A 19924-nucleotide genomic window follows, 5' to 3' on the forward strand; every position below is an offset into this window, starting at 1 on the left:
AGAGAAGAAATTAACCTAGTTTGTTAGTTGTAAAATCTGTTGCCGTCTTGCATTGAAGTTTTTGTTTCCTGCATCTCATTTTGCCACGTTTGTTATGCCAGGTCTCAGTAGTGTTGTGTTGTGCAAGACATCTTTGTTCACCTAGGAGAGCACCTCGCTGTGCACTCATTTTCTCCTTTCAGCTGGAATCCTGTGGTCTTCCTGGTCCTTGGTTTAGCCTTTCTGCTTAACAGGTACAATAATGTGTAACAGACTAATCAACGGCACATGGCTGAGTCTTCTCCTTCCTTCAGGAGCTTGTGACCACAGGCTAGTCAAAGTAACACTCAATAATTCTTACTAACCCAGGAAGAAGGAGGAAGACAAAAAAAATCTGGCTGAAAAAGATAAGACCAGTATGCCTAACTTACAGTTCAGCTTTAATTTTTTTATTTTATTTGCAACTTTGGGTAATTTCTATTCAGTTCAGTTATTCCTGTTACTGGCTGAAGGAATCACTGAAATCAGCACTACTTTATTTTCATTTCCTGAGCTGAAAACTGCAGTAGTTCAGGTACTGAAGTGAATCAGACACCCTGGCTGGAGAATGTTTGTAATTTGGAAAATATTACTGCTTTACACTGTCAGGTACACATATTTATACAAAACTATTTCTCTCTCCCCAGGTTCATGGTGTTTTCACTCAGTCTGCATCTGGTACAACACAGCTCTTTCTGAGACTGCACATACGCTCCTTAAGGTAAGGAAGAATTGATGTAAAGGATAGTTTTGGCCTGAGTAGCATGGTAGACAGAGACACTGGGAAAGAATTAATATTTTGTGGGTCTTTATTTCAGTATGTTGATGAAACTCATAAGAAACAAATCTTTGGTGACTTGGGACATTAGTCTATATCTACATTATTATCATTTAATGCTTTATGCTTTCTTGATTGTATTACTTGTGAAATGCCACAAAATACAAGTAATCAGCTGAAGCTGAGTAGTGACTCTTCAGGTTTTCAGGCCTGTATACTCCTTGAGGTGATTTCTTTTTTTTTTTTCTTGGTATTGGCACTGAGTTATAAAAGTGTTAGAATCTGTGCTGCGTATCTAGCCTATAGCACTGTATAATAGTGCTATAGTGAAGTACATCAACATTTATGTGTATTTACAGATGGAAGGACTGAGATACAGAATGAATATTAAGAGTTGACTTGTCTGGCTTTTGGACAAAATCTCCTAGGTAGGAAAGAATGTAATGTCCTCATGTATGATGTAGCTATATAATATATTAGGTCTAAGGTTATTCTAGGTTATTCTTTCTAGCTTTTCTTCATTGACCAATATACTCTTCAAAGATTGACTTTTTGTACTACAATTATTCAAGGAGTGGGGATATGAAGATGAAGCAGTAACCTTCTCCAAAGTGCACCACTAGTTATTTTTGGCACTAGCTTGCTTTACTTTCAAAAGCAGAAATGTTCGTTTTTTTTCAAGTGACATTATGCTCTAGAGCTCAGTAGGGTGATTGTGCACAAGATAGGGAGCTGTCACAAGTTCTATCCTATGGGTTGCTTTGATGTTAGGAGCTGGAGCCAACTCTAGAGTGTCAGAACAACAGGTTTAATTTCTCACCATCATCTTCTGGGAACAGTGGTAATAAGAGATTATGACTTGTTGTCTCCCAAGTATTCCCTCAAATATGCATCCCTGCTAGCTCCTTATCAGCTGCTATGCTGGGCTTTCTCTGGCACCAGAAAGTATGCATCTCCCAGCCCTTTGGGAAGTGCCTATTTCATGTTTCTGTGTGCCTTTCCAGTTAATAAAGTTGTTTTGAAAGGGGGAATTTAGAAAGGAAGAGTGGTCACACTTCCGGATTTGGTTTATGTGCAGCTCTTTTGTGTTTAATGTGTGTGCCTTTTTCTGTGCTGGGCCTAGTCACTGAAATGTGGTCCTTGTAACATAGGAGTGTTATGTCACCTGGGATAGGTATTGCAGAGCTCACTGTGATTCAGCTGATAGGGTTTTAAGCAGCACAGGGTTATCTATGTTAAATTTCAAAGTTTTATGTTAAACCTGGTGTCACTTTTCAGCAGGGATAGACTCTTTAATCTTCTTGGGCCTGCCTGATGTAACAAAGCCTTTCTGGTTATTCTCATATGAAAGACATGGAGTAGCTTTGGGAATTTTGGCACAGAAAATGGGCCCTTATAAATGGGCTGTAGCATACTAATTGAAGAAGCTCAAAAATTCACCTTGGGACTAAAGATAACTGTGCACACTTCCCATACTGTAACCTCGGTTTTGGAACAAAAAGGGGGACGCTGGCTCTTGCCACAGAGATACTTAAAATAACAAGATAATCTTCTTGTTATCACGCTCTAGGGAAGTTACAGGGACAGTAATATCTGTGCTTGCTGTATAAGGCTGACTGCTGTTTCAGGAGCAAGTTTGTGCTTTTATCCAGTGTCTCTTAATAGTACAGGGAGCACAGGCCGTGCACCTTCCTGCAGGAGGCTTTAGAGGATGGCAGTAACTACTGGCATTGCAACATGTGGGCCTTGGGGCTCCATCACTTCCCATTGACTTGTGAATACTTCTGACGTCCAGAGCACTCCAGCAAAGTTAGGAGGCATATTGGTTGCAAGTGAGGGAAAGTCAGTAGTCAGCCAAACCCTGAGCTGGTAAGTGGGCATAGATGACGGAAGAGGTTGAATCATGGCTTTAGGGAATGGTTATTCTGCTTCTGAATCTTGGAGATCCTCCAGCATCAACCTTCCCACAGAACTGCCATGTTGAGAGGAAGGGAGTATGATTTCCCTTTACTATCTCTGTCTTTGTTTCTGTACTCCTTCCTTTCTTTTTGTTTATAATTGTTCTTTAAAGAAATAACATAAAACCCCCTTACAGATTTTCATAATTTTAACAAAACAAAAGGGAGGTGCATAGGAGCCTCATTCATCACCTTTTGTCACCAGACTTGATTTGACATCTGAGACTACAGAGAAACTTTGGCAAGTGCAATGATTTCCCGTGTGGGGGTAATAAGAGAGAAAAAAGCTGTCAGTTGAAAACAGCAGGAGCTGCATTAGCAAATATAAATTAAACAGATGGCTAAGATACTGCAGCTGTCACATAGGAGCTCCAGGAAGATCTTTAGCTTAGAGCTGCAGGAGGCTATTTTAAAAGGAAAGATGAAAACAACAACAAAGCAAACTTTAGCATGACGAAAGAGACAATAGAGCCATTCAGATGATTATATGAAACTTATCCAGCACTGATTTTTTTTCTTCACCTTTTCAAATCTTAGGACTCTAAAATTAATTTAGGATCTGGTTTTATAAGATCACATTACAGATTTTCATATCATGGGGTTGTCTGCTGGTTTGGAGGTACTCTTCTGTATTTCTGTGTGAGACACTGGCTCTGACACATGCTCTGGAAAGTGGGGAGAAGTATAACACACATAGCACAATTTTGATCTTCACCTGTTTGTTTTACAGCTGTTTCAAGAAAAACTCCTTATGAAAGAATTGTTTATAAATAAAATGTTTGTGGAAAAGCAGTGTTAAAAGAGGAAGCACCTGCATTTAAAGTGTCTTGCATGTTCAGTCTTAAGGTAACATTTTTCATACCCATTTTCAGCTGAAAAGTGACTGCTCTTTTCCTTTGTGAAAGAAGTGATAAAACTGCATCCAAGTATGTTCATTATGTTAAAATACAGGCATATGTTAAAATGAGGACAAATTGGAATTTCAATGCTGTTTCTCGGAGGCCAAAAGGCAGTTAATTTTCTAGGTGTTGTGCCTATAATGTATTTTCCTCAATTAGGACTGATGGTTTGTCATAGATACCTTGTGTGTAAGCAGAGACTGTTATGCTGCCTTTGTAGTTAGGTGATGAAGATGTGAATTATGAAATAGGTGCAGCTGTGTTTGAAGCCTGTGTTTGACATTCAAAGAAATAGTGTGTACAAATGGATTCCTAGACAGGCTGATTGATTTCCCAGAGTTCTGCTTTTTCTGTTTGCTTTTTTTACTGAAAAAAAAATTGTGTATTTATGGTTGACTTTCAAAATTATACGTAATATGCAATAAATTCTGGATTTTGATTGTACTACAACTCTTTGTGCAAAACTAGTATATCTTCAATTTTGCATATTTTTTTCAAATTATGTTTTTCCTTTACAGTAAATATCTTTAGGTGCAGTTAGATCTAATTCTAAATTTCATCTATACAGATAATTTGAGAGCTACAAAACCTACATATCAAAAAATTAAATCTTTTGTTCCTCTGTATTTGTCCTTCCTCCCATCATCCCCATCAAGTTTGAGCACATAAGCCCTAGCGTGCTCTGCAAGTCGGTGAACCTCCATTCTGTTAGAACTAGGAAGTTCATCATTGAGATGTAAATGCTCGTTACTGGCTAAATTTTTAACCTGTCCTAGACTTTTTCCTGATCTTAGTGGTTCAGGACACAAATCGTGGAAGTCGTCAAAGGCCAAAAGCAACAGATTGAGTTTATTTGTGTGAGCTTGTTGAAAACATGTAGCCTCAGTCTTCCCATACTGTTCAGAGTGCCTCAGCTGTCTCTCTGAGTAGAACTGAGGTCCTCATCATTTAACTGCAGTTCTTTTGTGGTTGCAGCTTTGTGCCTCAGTGTAGAACAGAACAGCTGATGATACCAAGTAACTGTTGTTTATACCCTTTAAATTTCATTTCTATCCCTGCAGAAACTTTGGAGCAGTTATAAATTCCAGAAAACTAAGAGGAAAAAAGCCTCAGCCTGAGTATTTGCCTTTTCTTCCATTTTTGCTTAAGAGAAACAAGTTGACCTTGAAGTGTACTTGAACTTGAGAATGATAAATGTGGGACATCTTTGTCAGTGATGGAGGGATGTTTCAGAGTAGGTGACCTTCTACTGGGAAGCCTGGCCTCAGCCTCCACATATTTGCTCCTAGACTTTTACTCCAAATGCTTTACTAACTTCACTGCCAGGATGTGCTCAGCAAGGGGGAGCAGTTTTGTGTAGGCAGGACCCAGGGCATGCAGAAAGATTAAGAACTGACCCCTTCAAATTCCCTGTGAGCTCTCTTCCTGGGAAGAAACCAAGGGATCAGTCAGTGTCGTCAGAGGCTAAAGAGAGATGACAGTTAAGAAGGGACAGAAAGGAGCTAAAATAGAGAAGTGAGCAGAATGGGAAGAAACAGAGGGGCAAGATAGCCTTGCCTTTGAAGGTGGTTAACCTTAAATTTTCCTGCTGAGTATCCCAAAGGCAAGAATGAACTTCTCCAGCTAGAAATGTAGTTGCTGTCTAATGGCCATATTCTGTCCTTAATCTTCATGCAAGCCTTCTAGTGATACCAATGGAGGATGCTATGGCGGATGGAGGGGTACGTGGTTGCTATGCTGCAGGTACAGCAAATTGAGTGGTGTCTGGCCTGTGGCACAGAACTAGTGGGGAAAATGTCTTTATAGTTTTTGAAAGAAGGCTGTGACATAAATTTTCATGTCATAGGAAGCAATAATATCTAACTGTCATTGATTAGGAGCAGCTGCTTACATGCAACATGTATGCTAGTGGAAAAAGGAAACATGATCCAGCTTTTTTTAATGCTCTCGTGACAAGAAAGTGCTTATTAACGGGAAGCAAGAAAGCCCGGCCTTTTGGTGCTGTAGCTTTGGTGTATAGCTTAGCCAGTCTACAAAAAGATTTAATGTATTTTGGCTCTCATTTGAACCTTGTTCTTTTTAAGCCTAGTCCAGAACTGTCAAGTCTGTTTTTTAGGTCAGTGCAGTTCTTCATGCTATATAGACAGGTACATCAGTGACTGAGAGAACATGTAGCAATTATAAATTACTGCTTCTTATGATGCTTATCATTTCAGAGGTCACATAAATAATTCTTAGGTGTAACAAAACAGCGCATCAGGCAGTCCTGGTATGTGGACTGTGTGTTGTACAGTGCTGTGTCGGTAAATAATAGGTTACTGATTAATTTACGGTAGCTAGTCTTTTTCTATTTTGTTTCAGTAGCAGGGAAGATTGAGTTTCCTGTTTAGTTTTGCTTTAAAGTAGATTTAGCTTTACTTTTCAGTGGAAAGCAACTGAACACACCTGCTTAAATTTTGGTAATGAAACCATCTTTCATATGGAAACAAATTTGCCACATTGTTAAGTAGCTTGCTTCCCTTAACTATGGTAATCTCTGTGTTTGGATTTTGAGCTCCATTCCAGATTCAAGCATGTGTGATCCAAATCAGTTTGTGGGAAAATGTTTAGCCAGTTCACAACCCGCCACAGATTTGAAACATGGCTCTGGCAAAGTCTTACACTGTAGTGCATAGCTTTGGTGCTGTGGATGTTAGAAAATTGTGTGCTACTGCAGATGGATATGGAGAGACACCCTTCTAAAATAAATACAGGTATCTACTGGAGAAAAGCCTTCCAGAGATATGAAACAGATAAGTTTTCCTTCTCTGAGTGAGGGAGCCTCTAGGTGATAAGATTTACTACAGACTTCTAGCGAGATGTGGAAACGTTGAAAGGCAAAACGTTAATACACTACTGCTGGTAGCTGCAGGCTACCACCCTAAGCAGCTCAGAATAAGGCTAAACACAACTAGAAAAAAATGCCAAGTAGTCCTTTGGGAACCTGGCATGATGGTGCCTCTCCACCTTTGTTAGGCAACAAATAACAATTGGATATTTGATGTTGTTTTAAACTTGAGTGAGAAAACTGGGGTCTTGAATAGAATATAATGAATAGAATATAATAATAGTAGCACAGTTAAAAATGACTGTTGCATGAACTATTTTCTTGTACCACAGTCTGTTCTTTGCAGTTGTATAAGGAGTTTCTAGGCATTCATTGTAGTGCTGTTAATATTCTGTTCTTTTCTATTTGGTAGAATATATCTGACAAAGGCTTTATCTTAATTGTCTTTCTTCCTTTGGCTTCTTGCTTCTTAAAGGGAAAAAAAAAAACCCACAACAATTAATTTGTATAAAATAGTAAATTCAGATGCATTTGCTGCTAAAGCGATCTCTTTACAGAGGGCTCTGTTGCTTCTGTCTCATTCACGTGAATAAATGAACGCAGAGGCTTGGTATTGTGAAAGTAGTAAATACACATCTTTCACTTGCAGTCTCCAAAATATGTTGGTCAGAGCTACCCTTCAAGGTTTTGCCAGCATAACTGTGTTTTGTTGAGATTCTGCAGTGACACCCTTAGTTTTGACATACAATGTTCTATGCTAGATTCAGTTAGACATCACCAAAAATGTGCTTCTACTAGTATAGCTTGTTTTTTTCAGGGAACTGGTACTAGCTGTTCCGGCAAAATAATGTTTTTGCCTGTGTAAACCACATCTTGACTAGCCAGATTTGCTAGTATAGCTATTTTAGCAAAGCCTTTCTACTGTAGAAAAGACCTTATTGATAATACTGTGAGGTTCCCACAGTAGATGAAAGGCACAATACAAAGGGCTTTACAAACATGAATTAAGCTTCACAACACCCTTGTAAAATACATCATTCTCCTAGCTTGCCAGTGTCTAGTTTCTTTTAATATGAGATGTTTTGTGGGGATGAGAAGGAAGGGAGAAGATTCAGAGTTGGGGGAATTAATATCTGGTCGCATTGTAGCATTGATAAACTAAACAAATCTCTAACCTGTTAGAATACTCTGCCATCTCTGTCTGATGTTTAAAATGTCCTAGCAAAATCAATGGTTTAGAGTATCAAATAGTTACTGGTTGCTGGTTTCACCTGATCTTTGATAGTATGAGGAGTTCTAATGCTGACACTTGGCAATTCTTTTTTTCCTAAAAGCCTGGAGCTGGCCTTTGTGTGTGTGCTGTTCTCATTAATACTGTTTTTAACTACAGTGTTCTCTCTGACTGATTTGTATTAGACTCTTGCAGTTTCATACCGTTCGTGTAGTTCAGGGTATGAACAGCTTATACAGTTAAGGGATCTCAAAGGGAATGGAGAGAGGAACAAAACTATGGATTTACGCACAAGAATTATTTTAAAGTCAAGTCACTCAAAAATTAGAGTAGTCTGATACTGAGTTTGCCCATGTGGTCTTATTCATACATTTTTGTGTGTTAATTATCATGCAGTCTTTAGTTACATTATCACATTCTGTTTATTCCCTTTCATCTCTTAGGAAATAAGGAACAGAAGAACTCTACTAGGATATAGGTTAATTTTCTTCTTGACCATTCACCAGCATTGCGTTTGAATTCAGCCTGTAAACTTTTGGGGCAGGCCCAGGCATTTCTGCAGTCTTCTGTTAAACACCATGTCCTCAAGTCTGTATTAACACATCTATCAAGAATTTAAGCAAGCTGTGCAATTTATCATCTTCCCAGTCTGGGGCCTTCATGTGGTGGTAATTGTTTTCACAAACAAGATACCTTTCCTCAGCAAGTGCAGTGAGGGACTCACCTTTGAAAAGCTGTCCCAGATCTCCTGAAATCTGGGTGATGGTGGAGACATCTGGGCTGACTGTGTTCCCTGTCTAAACCCTTCCTGCGTGCTAGGGGAAGTTCAATAACTGGCGGTGTGCTTGATCCTCCAAGAGGTACTTGATCTAATAGTATTTTTGTGCTCTGTTTCCACAGCAACAGCACACTTTCTTTTTTTTTCCCCTCTCAAGGTGACTGTTGCTTTGAGAATTAGACCTGTGGAAAAGCTTGGCCTTCTTGTCCTCTATTGAGATTTCAGCTTGCACAAGTCAAGAGTGGAAGGAGCAGGATGGGGAGAGTGTGACTCTCAGCAGAGCCAGTGTGATTATGAAGTGACAGGGGAAGGAACGAGTCCTACTTAATTGTGGGTTTTAGTATTAATAACATGATTGTGTTGAAAGTCATAGCTCTTTCTGAGCTCTGCAAATGAAAGGCCTGGGACATTAGCAATGATCGTTTTAGCCCTTTGCATGTGCTCTTGTAATCATTTAGGACCCATGTCACTTCATGCATGTGTTCATGTGCAGTATGAACTCAGGTGTACGTTCTTCTGTCCACCTGCTCATAGACACTTTTTGTGTGCATGTCACCTTAAGAAACTTATTCTTCTGTCACAGCATTTCTCCTAGCATTGTGGGGAAGGGACATGTTATGTTTAATTGCTCCACTGAAACAGGAAATAGATGTTAAGCCACTTCTTGGGCATGGTACCTCCTTGGTAGGTAGCAAGACGCTTCCCTTCAAACTGAAGTACATATGCCAGTCTCAACATCTGCTGCTGCATGGAGGACTAAGCAGCTTTCAATTTTTGAAATCTTTCCATAGATCAGCCCCTTTGTGTTATTATTTAAAGGTGAGTGAGAACAGAAGCATATGGTTTGATGGTGATATCTTGCTGGGGTTGGCTTTTTTCATCTGTAGTTAAGAAAACAATCTCTTTTTACGTGGATGCCTAATGCAAGCCTAAATACAATTGCTTTCTTTTTTCAACTGTTTTATTTTGCCTCTTTCCTAGTATCCTGGTCCTAAGAACTAAACTGTCATCTTTTCCTGCAGAGCATATAATTTGTGGTACTGAGCTGTTCCCTGTGATTTTTTTTGTCTCCTTTACTGCTCTTCCCTTTCTTAGGAATTGCATGTTCTAGGGAATGTCGTAGTGAGTGATGTTCTGCTCTTAGCACACTCACTAACTGTGTTGTGAAATAATTTAAAATTCCATTTAATTTAAAATTCAGATAAGTCAATTATTAATATTGGATTCGGGAATCTCTCCTCCTTTAAGAGTGAATATCTAAAGCAGTATCTGTCACTATGTTATGCTTTTGCAGTAAAGGCTTCTGCTTGATGTCAAGAGTGTGGTGGCTCTTCACCATCAGTATTGTAGTTCCTAGTAGTTTTGAGTCAGGATGCCAGATGTTTTACATTTCTGTCTGACAAATAGTAAGTGGATGTGTTGACTGGCAAAATCAATGGCTAATGGATGAAACCACATAATCTTCAGTTATCATAGAAAGGCACACTGTTTATAGCCGTCTTTACAGTGCTAAGGCCAGAAATTCACTTAGCTGTTCAGGATTAAGTATCCAAGTCAGAAATATAGAAATTCTTCACTGTGAGGGTGGTGAGACACTGGAACAGGTTGCCCAGAGAAGTTGTGGATGCCCCCTCCCTGGCAGTGTTCAAGGCCAGATTGGACGAGGCTTTGAGCAACCTGGTCTAGTGGAAGGTGTCCCTGCCTGTGGCAGGGGGGTTGGAACTAGATGATCTTTAAGGTCCCTTCCAACCCAAACCATTCTATGATTCTATGAATATCATACATACAAAAGGTAGAAATTAATTAAAATACCTTTTATTACTTTCTAATTATAAGTACATCTGGATGTACTGTTCTTGTTAAAGATCTTGTGTTTAATTCAAAGATGAAGAGCATTCCAGTACTGAACCTTTTCAAAATTGAAAATTAAGTTTATGATTTCAAGTCTTCCATTGCTTGAGTTCACCTCTTTCTGGTTGTATCTAGCTCCCTTTGACTGCACATTGAAAAAACTGTACATTTTAGTTTACTCAAGAACTTGTTTATTGAAAGACCAGAGCATAGAATTCCATGTCTGTTTAACATTCAGTAATTTACCTTTAAGCTACTTGACACAAGTTAAAATTTATGTTTATACTGTCTTGATTAAACAGCACTTGTTATCACTCACTGTGATTTGGCCAAATCGGTTTCCTAGCAGATGTCTCCATAAAGGAGCCATCCTACTATAGCATGTCCAAATTAACTCGAGTGTATTGCAGTAATGTTTTGCACTTACTTAGCATCTTTCATTTCAAAGCACTTCACGTGATCATTTATGATATTAGGTAATATAAATTTTAAAGAGCTACAGGACATTTTATAAATTCAACTGATGTCTCATATTGCAATTTTTAGTGTTTAGTGGAAAATAGTTGTCTAGTTGTTTCTAACACAGAACTCAGTTTATATAGCTTGCAGGAGAAGGTTTGAGCTAACCCTCTGAAGGTTAGAACAGAATATTAAATATTTCAAACCACAGCTTTAATACTGTTTTATCACTACAGAAAATACTTGTGATTTCCCATCTTTCCCTTCAATTATTCTTTCGTGCCTACTTGCAGCATCACTTAAAACTCCTGCCGTGTGGGCTTTGCCAAACTAACTGAAAACTGAAGTGCAGAGAGCGTTTTTTTCTGCATGCAATGTTAGGTTCATAGCTGTGAGTTAAGACATTCTTCCTTAAGTTCTCACAATTTGTTTTTATGTATTTTATTACTTCAGTTTATGTATGCAGGGAAAGCTGATACAAATCATAATTGTGCATATATGCAAATCTAAGAATTTTCTACATTCAAATTGTTTACCTGTAATGTGCTTTTCCAGTCCCCATTTTCCAGCCTCTCCAGCATTCGGAAATTGTATTACAGTTGCAGTGTAGTGCAAAGCAGATATCTGACACGTGACACCAAACAAGTCCCTGCCTGATTTTTTTCTGTTTAAGAACTGGACTAATCATGTTCTGCGTTTACTGAATGGTTACGTTTATCGATTGTATTTTACAGATAACATAACTGAAAGCAGACACTGAAGGCAATTTGCCCAAGATTCCAGTATTTCCTGTAATTCTGGTTGTGTTTTCCTGATTTGATTTGGAATGATTCAATTAAGAACTATATGTAATTTCATAGATGTGTGATGTATCAAGTTTGTGGCTCATCAGATAATGTTCAGACTCACTGTTTCTCTCTGTGCGTGCACCTGGCTGGGTTTTGTAACCACAACTCATTTTACTGCCAAATTTTCCCAAGCTTAATATGACGTGGGCCATCTAGTAAGGTTAATGTCCATGTTATGTTACGGGGTGAATAGTTCAGTTGGATTTCAGCCATCCTTGAAAGCAAAAAGTACATTCTCCAAATATTACAACTATTTCTTGCATTTGTTAGGTCTTTATATAACTCAAAGGCAGTTGAAGCGATTTTACTTAAACCAAGGATGTAATATTTCAGTCCTGAAGGCAAAAGTTAAAGAAGCTGAGGGGCAATTGACAACAGGCTGAGAAGGTGGAGGAGCTAGCTGGCATAGCCAGGAGGCTGTGGGGGCCACTCCCCTCCTGGCCCCCCTTTGGCTCCTGAGTCCCTGTATCTGTTGGCTGCATTGCTGGTGGGGAGTTGCTAAATGTGAGAGCTTTGAGTTTGATTTAGTGCTGGTACTGTAACATTTAAAGGAAATGAAGGCTACAGCAAGTGAGAATTGGTGAGAGATCCAGTGGAGGCTTTCTGAGACATTAATGGTCCTCGGAGTGGAGTCCTCTTACATTATTCATGTCCTTTGAGCTTTTAGCCAAGCTGAGCACTCTGCACTCAAATGTGATAGTGGAAGGTAAAGGAAATTAAGCCTATAGTGATATATTGGAAGTTTCTTGCCAAAGTAATAATTTTGACATTGTGTTGAGGGGATAGAAGCATGTCTGAGAGAGGGTAAAGCAGATTTCAACTCTGAACTGATGTAAGAAAGTGCTCAAGAATGTTCTGCAGTGAAGCGATAGAAAGAACGCTGGAACCCATATGTAAGTCCTGGGGTCCCTTCCTGCCTTATCCTTCCTCATCAAAGTATGTCTTCCAGGTTTCAAAAGAAGATATGTCTTACAGCTGCAAGATGAGCTAGTACTCAAAGCTTTCCAGTGATGCTATGGAAAGCTTTGCTGTAGAAGGCTTCAGCGTGTTAAGACTGATTGTAATAGCCAAGACTTCTTAATGATTTGTAGATCAGGTACCAGAAATTTGTACCTGAATTCCAGCTTGAGTCTGTAGATGTTACTGTGTTTGGGATTGTTTCTTTGAACATGTTTACCTTTCCTTAGGTAAATTCCTTATGTCTAGTATTCTTCTTTTCTTCCTCAACCTCCTACCTTTTCTAATCTATCCCATCATTACATACAGTGGGACTGTGTGCTCAAGGGGGCTTTTGGGAAGGGTTCGGAAACAGGAGGCTTTTAATGCAGTGGATCTATATTGGTAATTGATCTGGGGCTTTTGTGCTGGAGTGGTCTCTTATATCCAGCTTTTACTCCCTGTCTATCCCCCAGCTCCTCTGAGGTTTCACAGCAAGTAGCCAGAACGTAAAACAGATCATTGCAAACTAGTGGAGAATGACGTCACTCAGAGGCTAAGAGTTACTTTGTGAAGGGAGTGGAGAAGGGGACTGTAGATAGAAGTCCCTTGCTGATGCATAAGCTTAAGGATGTCTAAACTTCGATTTACCATATGTACCTTTTGTAGACAGGAGTAAAACATCTTACTTTGGAGGCAGGGAAGGTAACTCGTGGTGGAAAAATGAAATACGTGTGCCAAGTACTGGTTAACTTGTGTGCACAGAACACACATTTTCCCGTGTGCTCACAGACTGTATATCCAGATTCCTCCTTTTTCTTTCCCACTTACAGAAAATCATGTCGAAGAATAATTTTTTTTAAAAGCAAATTATTATTTAGAAGCACAAGGCCTATGGCTTTTAGGTAGAAGACAATTCTAAAAATTTTACCCTGGAAAGTACATGTCTTCTAGGGTGAAGGGAGTTGTTTTGTTTTCATTGGAGCCAAGAATTTGATGCATTTGCCACTTGACAAAAGCCTTAAGAACAATTTGATTAAAAGACTGTGCCTTGGAGTCCAGCAGTCTGGAATAAGGGGTCTCAGTGAACAGTGTGTCTCTCCATGCTCTGGTTTTCTGGAGAGACTAGAAGTGTTTGGGCCACAGCAATAAGGACCAGGAGGAGAATGATACATAAAACACAGTGATTAGTGCTAGTCTGGGTATCATAACTGCATCCAGGACCCTTAAGAGACACAAAGAAGAGTTTAAAAAAAAAATCATTCTTGTGAAAACTTGTGAAGATTGTTCCTCTGGGACTGCGCTCTTGATTGTGCAGCCTCATAGCTGCATCTTAAATGAGCTGTTGCAATTTTATCCCTTGGACATTTTTCAGGCTACTAAACGTTTCTTTTGCTGGCAGATATCGGCAATACATACTACTGAATGCTCTTGAGATCCAAATGTTACTAATGGCAGCCTTTGAGTGATGATTGAGAAACTGTGTTGAAAGTTTTGCCTTACTTTTAAAGTATGCTAAGCATTTGATAGTTAAGCAGTTAAACTCTTTTTGACATTGGTTCAACTATGGCATTCCCTTATAACCATTGCTGATGGCAGATAATTTTCTTGATGTGGTGTTTTTGCTTCGGTGTCAATCAAGATGTATGATCAGTAACAAATGCAGTGAAAAAGATGCTGGAAGTTCCAGAAAGTCTCGGTTGAAGGGATTTAGCAGTCCAGGCTTTTCCACCACTTGCCTGTCATTGTATGAGACAGAGCCTCTTACAGTAACTCTGTTCTTGGTTAATTTTGTGAACGATTGCAAAAATTCCTGTATTTTTCTGGCCTTCTGTAGGTAATACTTTCAGATTCCTTGTACGCTGCCTATTTAAAGAAACCACTGTAGTGTTACAGCTTCTAAAACGGCGCAAGCTGGTGCAGTCAGGCGTGAACTGCGCTGAGCCCCCCCAGCTCACTCAGTGGTAGCGGGGGTCTCCGTTCACCTCCACCGCGTGTACAGCAGGAGAGCCACGCTTCGATTTCAGTCCAGCCTTCAGTTCCCCAGTCAGCATTCATGATGGTGCCTGCAGAGCCACTGGGGTGAGGGTGCAAGCCTGTGACTTGAAACAAAGCAGCTATGTGCTTAGCCTCTGTTGCAGTTAGTAAAAAGGGGAAGAAATGAGGAAATAAAAAGCAGTAGTCCAAGGATAAGAGAGCAGGAAAACATCATTCCTCTCTGTCAGAAGTGGGACAGGAAAGTCCTGCTCTTGAGGACAGGTAGGCTTAGCCTGGGAAATAAGGGGGAGGAATTGCAGAGGCTGGGTTTTGCGTAAAGCATGCTGGCTCCGTTTGAGTATTCAGCATGCCTGCTACACTTAATAATGTCGGTATTTAAATAGTTTTAAACAGGCTTTGAAGTTAGAGCCATGTTGAGTTAAGGTAGAGGTCAGTGTGTTGTAACTGTTGGCTGAACATTGATAACAACTTTGTGTACTTTTACATTTTTAAGCTATTTGACAAAAAAAAAAGACAATTTAGGAGTATGAGTTTTAATTGAAAATTTTATAATTATGAAATTAAACTCTTGAGCCCGGATTTTTCCTCCAACATGCAGAGAAGCATGTATTTATGGTTTTAAATTTTGAACAATGCTTGTCAAGTGTTTTAAAGCAAGGAAGTCCTAGGCAAGAGGTAAATGGGTATCTCCCATTTGAGTTAGTGTACAGACGTAATGGCTGTGCCTGGGAAACTGGTACAGAGCAGCATTTCACACTGCAACCCCTGCGGGCACTGGCAGCAATGAAATAGAGGAAATTTTAAAGAAGAGTATCGGTGTAGACAAGCCCAGCGCTGCCTGTGTGGAAGGAGTTGGTCCAGAAGATTTTATCATCTGTTTAGGTTTGCTATTCCCTGCTCATGTCACACCTCCTCACTAATCTCCTTCCTTCTAACTTCCAGGACTGTCTTCTCTTGTAGATGAGGCTCCCCTTCCCTGATCTTTGTTTGAAAAGGATGTGAGAGGTTGAAGAAGGGCATGCAGTTGTATTGCCTGTATTGTTAAGAGCGTTTGAAATACTTGGAATGGTGATTGCTGGAGGCACAACGTTGCTTCAGACCTTTTAAGATATAGTTGAGTGGAGATTGCACTGGTATAAAGAGGCTGGTATGGATTGAAAGAGCAATTACAGGAGAGCACTCCAGTGCAGCTGAAGTGGGGAAAAAAAGTCTTTTTTCCCCCCCCTCACTGTTTGACAGGAGTATGTTTACATAATTAGTAGGAAAACTGCTCTCAAATATCTGTAATTTTGTGTATGTTCCCATGGGGAAAAACACTTTCAGAGATCTATGATTTTGTATATATTCCCATGGGGACAGTAGAATGTGTGACTATAAACCACCCTTGATATCACATCTTTGGCACCTCATCTGTCTGTTTCTTCAGATGTGCACAGCCCTTCTTTGCACTCAGAGATTGCAGAAACCAGCTAAGCATCAGCCCTGAGGGCACCAATGCCCTGAGAAGCTTCGTGCTGGACCCCAACCTGTGCACTGTTTCCACAGGGGTCCAGGGACTGCCCCCAAGCTCAGGCTTGCGCCTTCAGTCCTGTCCTGAGTGGCGTGGAAGTGTGCCTGTCTCTTCTGTTTCCAGCCTTGTTTCCTGGATGGACCATGAACCTATGTTGTAGGTAGTGTGTCTTCTGTCTTTTCCTGTCCCTGGCTCCATCTCCTTTAACTGGAACCCTGGGTGGCCCTTGGACCTGTTTCATCACTCTCCTTGCTTGGGACTGTCAGTGGACCTTGTCACCAGCATACAGCTCTTCCTGCCATGTTCAGATATGGTGGGACTGTACCCCATAAGTGCCCCGGGATCTCCTGCTCTTCCTCTCTTGGAGCAGCCAGCCCTTGATGCACCCTGAGACCAGAAGATGTTGTACCAACTGAATAATTTCTGGTGAGAAAGTAGCTAGAAGAGGTGGAACAAACTACCTGTAAGTTCACTGTCTCCTTTTGAAGCTAAAACAGTTGTAAAGGTGAAAACATGAGAGCACAGTGTTAGAGTGTTTCTTTTCTTGTTGGTGGTATTTTATGGGTTTTGTTGTTGTTTAAAGCTGTTCCTGCTTGACACCAGTCACCCACAGTATTGGTAAGCAACACATGGCACATAGCAAAAATTCTCTTTTCTGTCTCCCCATACTTGCCGCAGGACCAACAATGGGAGGTGGCGGTCACTATATCTGTTACTGATATGGGTTCTTGGAATGAAAGGGATCCTAGAGTGAAGAGATCTGCTTGTATAGCAGCAAGCATAAGATCTTGTCAAAAGAATAAGTAATATGTCTTCCTTTTTGTGGCAGTATATAGCTTCTTTTATATCAGGTCAATGATAACAGCTTCTATCCTGTACTTCACAAATTATCAAAGTATTATTATCCCGTTCTGCCCATCGTATTTAGGAAGGTCTCTAGAAATGTACAAAATACCAACAAAAAAATCTTCATTTTAAAAAAGTTAGACCAGTGTTGTTGATACTGCTCTCTTACCTTCTGTTGCAGCTTTGCCTATACATCTTTCTGTTGTCTCTTTTCTTAAAATTGAACTATAAGCTCTTCTTTGTTCTGCATTTGTGTGGCATACTTTGTAAGACTCTTTATCACTGTAGCTACGGTGATACAATTTACAACATGTTTTTCCTGTAGAAGAAACTGCTACTGGTATGTCTTCTCCATTGCCTGCAGTGGATCAGAGCATCTTTCCATCAAGATTCAAAGTCCTTCCCTTATCAACAGTAGCTCTGTTTAAGAAAAAAATTCTGTAGAAGGTTATTATATTACACTTTTCCTAGATGTTTATTGTTATGTTTTGCCTTGAAATGGGAGTGTTTCTGTGCGTTGTGATTGATGTTTATGGTTATTAATTCAAATATGCTTATTATAAATATTAATGTTTCATAATTTTCTTAACATCAGTGTTAATGCCATAGTAAGCACTACTGGATAATTGTGTATGATGTGAAACTATGTAATCTCAAATTACCCAGGTTTTTACCTCTGAGTTTCATTATGTATTTCCTTGTTCTTTTATTAGGAAACCAAATTAATAGTTCTTAATCTCTCCAGTCTCTCCTCTGGACTGTTTTGGATTTCCTCATGTGCCTCTTAAATCTCCTGTTGGATTTTTAAAAAAAAAAAAAAAAAAAAAAGAAAAGAAAAAGAGAAGAAAACCAATAGACTTTAGATGGTTTTCTTTATTTTTTTCAATTAGCAATTTCAATCCATTACTTCAATGTTTTCCTGCTGTTTTAGGATAAAGTGGTGAGAACTGAACAGTGTTTCACAGTGGAAAGAACATGTTAGTTCTTGTACTACTCACCTTTTAATTGCTTATATATCTTAATATAACTTAATTTGCATTTTTACTGCATTTTTTACTGTCACTACGTATTGAGCACACAGTGTGCCTTCATGAAAGTGTCTAGTTTTTCCCCTTTTATTGAGTTAGTAATTTATTTATGACCCTGTTCAAAAAAAAGTACGAGTGGTTATAATTTTCACTGTTCAGTACTTTGCGTAAATGTAATGTGTCATCATGTTTCTTCACCTTAATTTGATTCTTCTGAAGGTAATACATATGTATGAAATTATTGTTTGGATTACGATTTGTTTGTATTGCCAAAATGTATAGAGTCCTCATCACAGGTCAGGTGCCAGCTGTTTTGGATGCTCTGTGAACACAGCACAAGACCCAAATCCTTCATTTCAGCTCATTTGCAAGCTACAGAAGTCAGGTTTATTAATCAAAAACACTGCGCCACCATTTCTGCCTCTTTAGAGTACAGCATTTGCTACTTCAAATCTTTAAAACCTTTTCCTACTGTTACGTTTGATTAGTTCAGATAGATGTATTTTCTGTTCACTGGTGTTATTTTATCGGATTTTATTGACGGCTTGCTTTACGTCAGCATTACGTGCCATTTTTCCTGAATTTGTATTCTGCGTTTTGTACCATGATTTGTATAATATGAAAGTTGTTTCCATATGAATTGGATTATGTTTTTCTCTTAATAGAGAATGTTTTTATTAGACTCTATGTAATCCTCTGCATATGACAAATCTTTTCCTACCTCATTAATGTGATGTACTCTGGTTTATAGCCCACTGTGATCACAGCCTAGTGACTTCTGTCATTCTACTGCATTTCTGTTTTGCTTGTTATGTCGTTCTCTTCTTACATGGCAGAGTAATTTTCTCTCTCTTTTATACCATTCTTCATCCTACATCAGTCTCTTGAGCCCCAGATGTTACTGGTCTAAAAATGGGACAGAAATTAGCCCTGAACTCAGAAGACCCCAAACGCTCTCTTTTGCCACTTTTACAGGCTACTGTGTGTGCATGCATCTCGATGCCTCTCACAGGGAGAACGCTTTGAAAGGGGCCAGGATTATATCACAGCACTGTCATTTCCACATCCCTCTGCTGTGAGGGATACCTGGAGTAACGACGGGCTGCGCAGATAAACCAGTTATCCAGATTCTCCTGCTGTGTTTCCCCCCACCCTTTTCTTTTACTCCCTACCTTGTGGGCACTATTCAGTGCTGTTCTGTCCATAGCCAGCCTACACCAGTTAGGTACTCGTCATCCACTCAGGGCTTATCATCCACTTGTCAGCAATTGCACATTATTTCCATTCCACAGCTTCAAAATCTATCCCTGTCTTCAGAGCTTCAGGCCGGCCTTGCTTTCTTGCATTGCCTTGGTTAAAGAGCTGCCCTGTGCCACGAAGGGTGAATGGGGGAAAGGAGGATCTGCTGCCAGGGGATCGTCAAGAGAAAGATCCTCAGCAGACTCCTTTCCTAGTAAACTGCATCTCCACTTCTACCAGTGTCTTCAGTTGTCAAAAGTAACGTGCTGTGTGATGGGGAATTTCCATAGCAAGGAGACGTAGGATAGTGCCTGTGTTCACAGCAGCCAGATGTATGATGCAATATGCGGAGACTTCATTTTGCCGGCACTGGGTGCCCCTAGGCCTTGTTTGTCAGCATAGCTGTGAGCGCGGGTTCTCCGCTGTCCTCTTCAGTTCATCTGACTCGGAGAGCTGTTGCCTACATCTCTGAACTTCAGTGGGGCCAGGGAAAGTTTAGGTGATCAAGACGATGTAACTTGTATTTTTATTTATGCAGGGGCTGGGGAAAGGGCTGCCTGGTTTGTAAGAACTTCATTGTGATGGATTCGCTTTCCTCTTGAATGATTGCATATGGTACATCCAAATGAGAAACTGCAAAGCAGGCCAGCAGCCCGAGCAGAGCAATTAAAAGGCCCAGTGTGGGCAGGGAGTCAGGGAGAGGGATGCGCTTCCTTGGCA

General features: G+C 39.9%; 1 protein-coding gene across 3 annotated transcripts in view; it reads left to right on the forward strand.

Moving 5' to 3' along the window:
* NDST2 (N-deacetylase and N-sulfotransferase 2) overlaps positions 1-19924 on the forward strand; it is a 145270-nt gene that overhangs the window by 60343 nt on the left and 65003 nt on the right. For all 3 annotated transcript variants that reach the window (XM_068398534.1, XM_068398536.1, XM_068398535.1), the window contains one exon: positions 666-739. The gene's annotated coding sequence lies outside the window, so the exon portion shown is untranslated. The remainder of the gene's footprint in view (positions 1-665; positions 740-19924) is intronic.

The sequence above is a fragment of the Nyctibius grandis genome, chromosome 4 (genome assembly GCF_013368605.1).
Source record: "Nyctibius grandis isolate bNycGra1 chromosome 4, bNycGra1.pri, whole genome shotgun sequence".
Taxonomy (NCBI): Eukaryota; Metazoa; Chordata; class Aves; order Nyctibiiformes; family Nyctibiidae; genus Nyctibius; species Nyctibius grandis.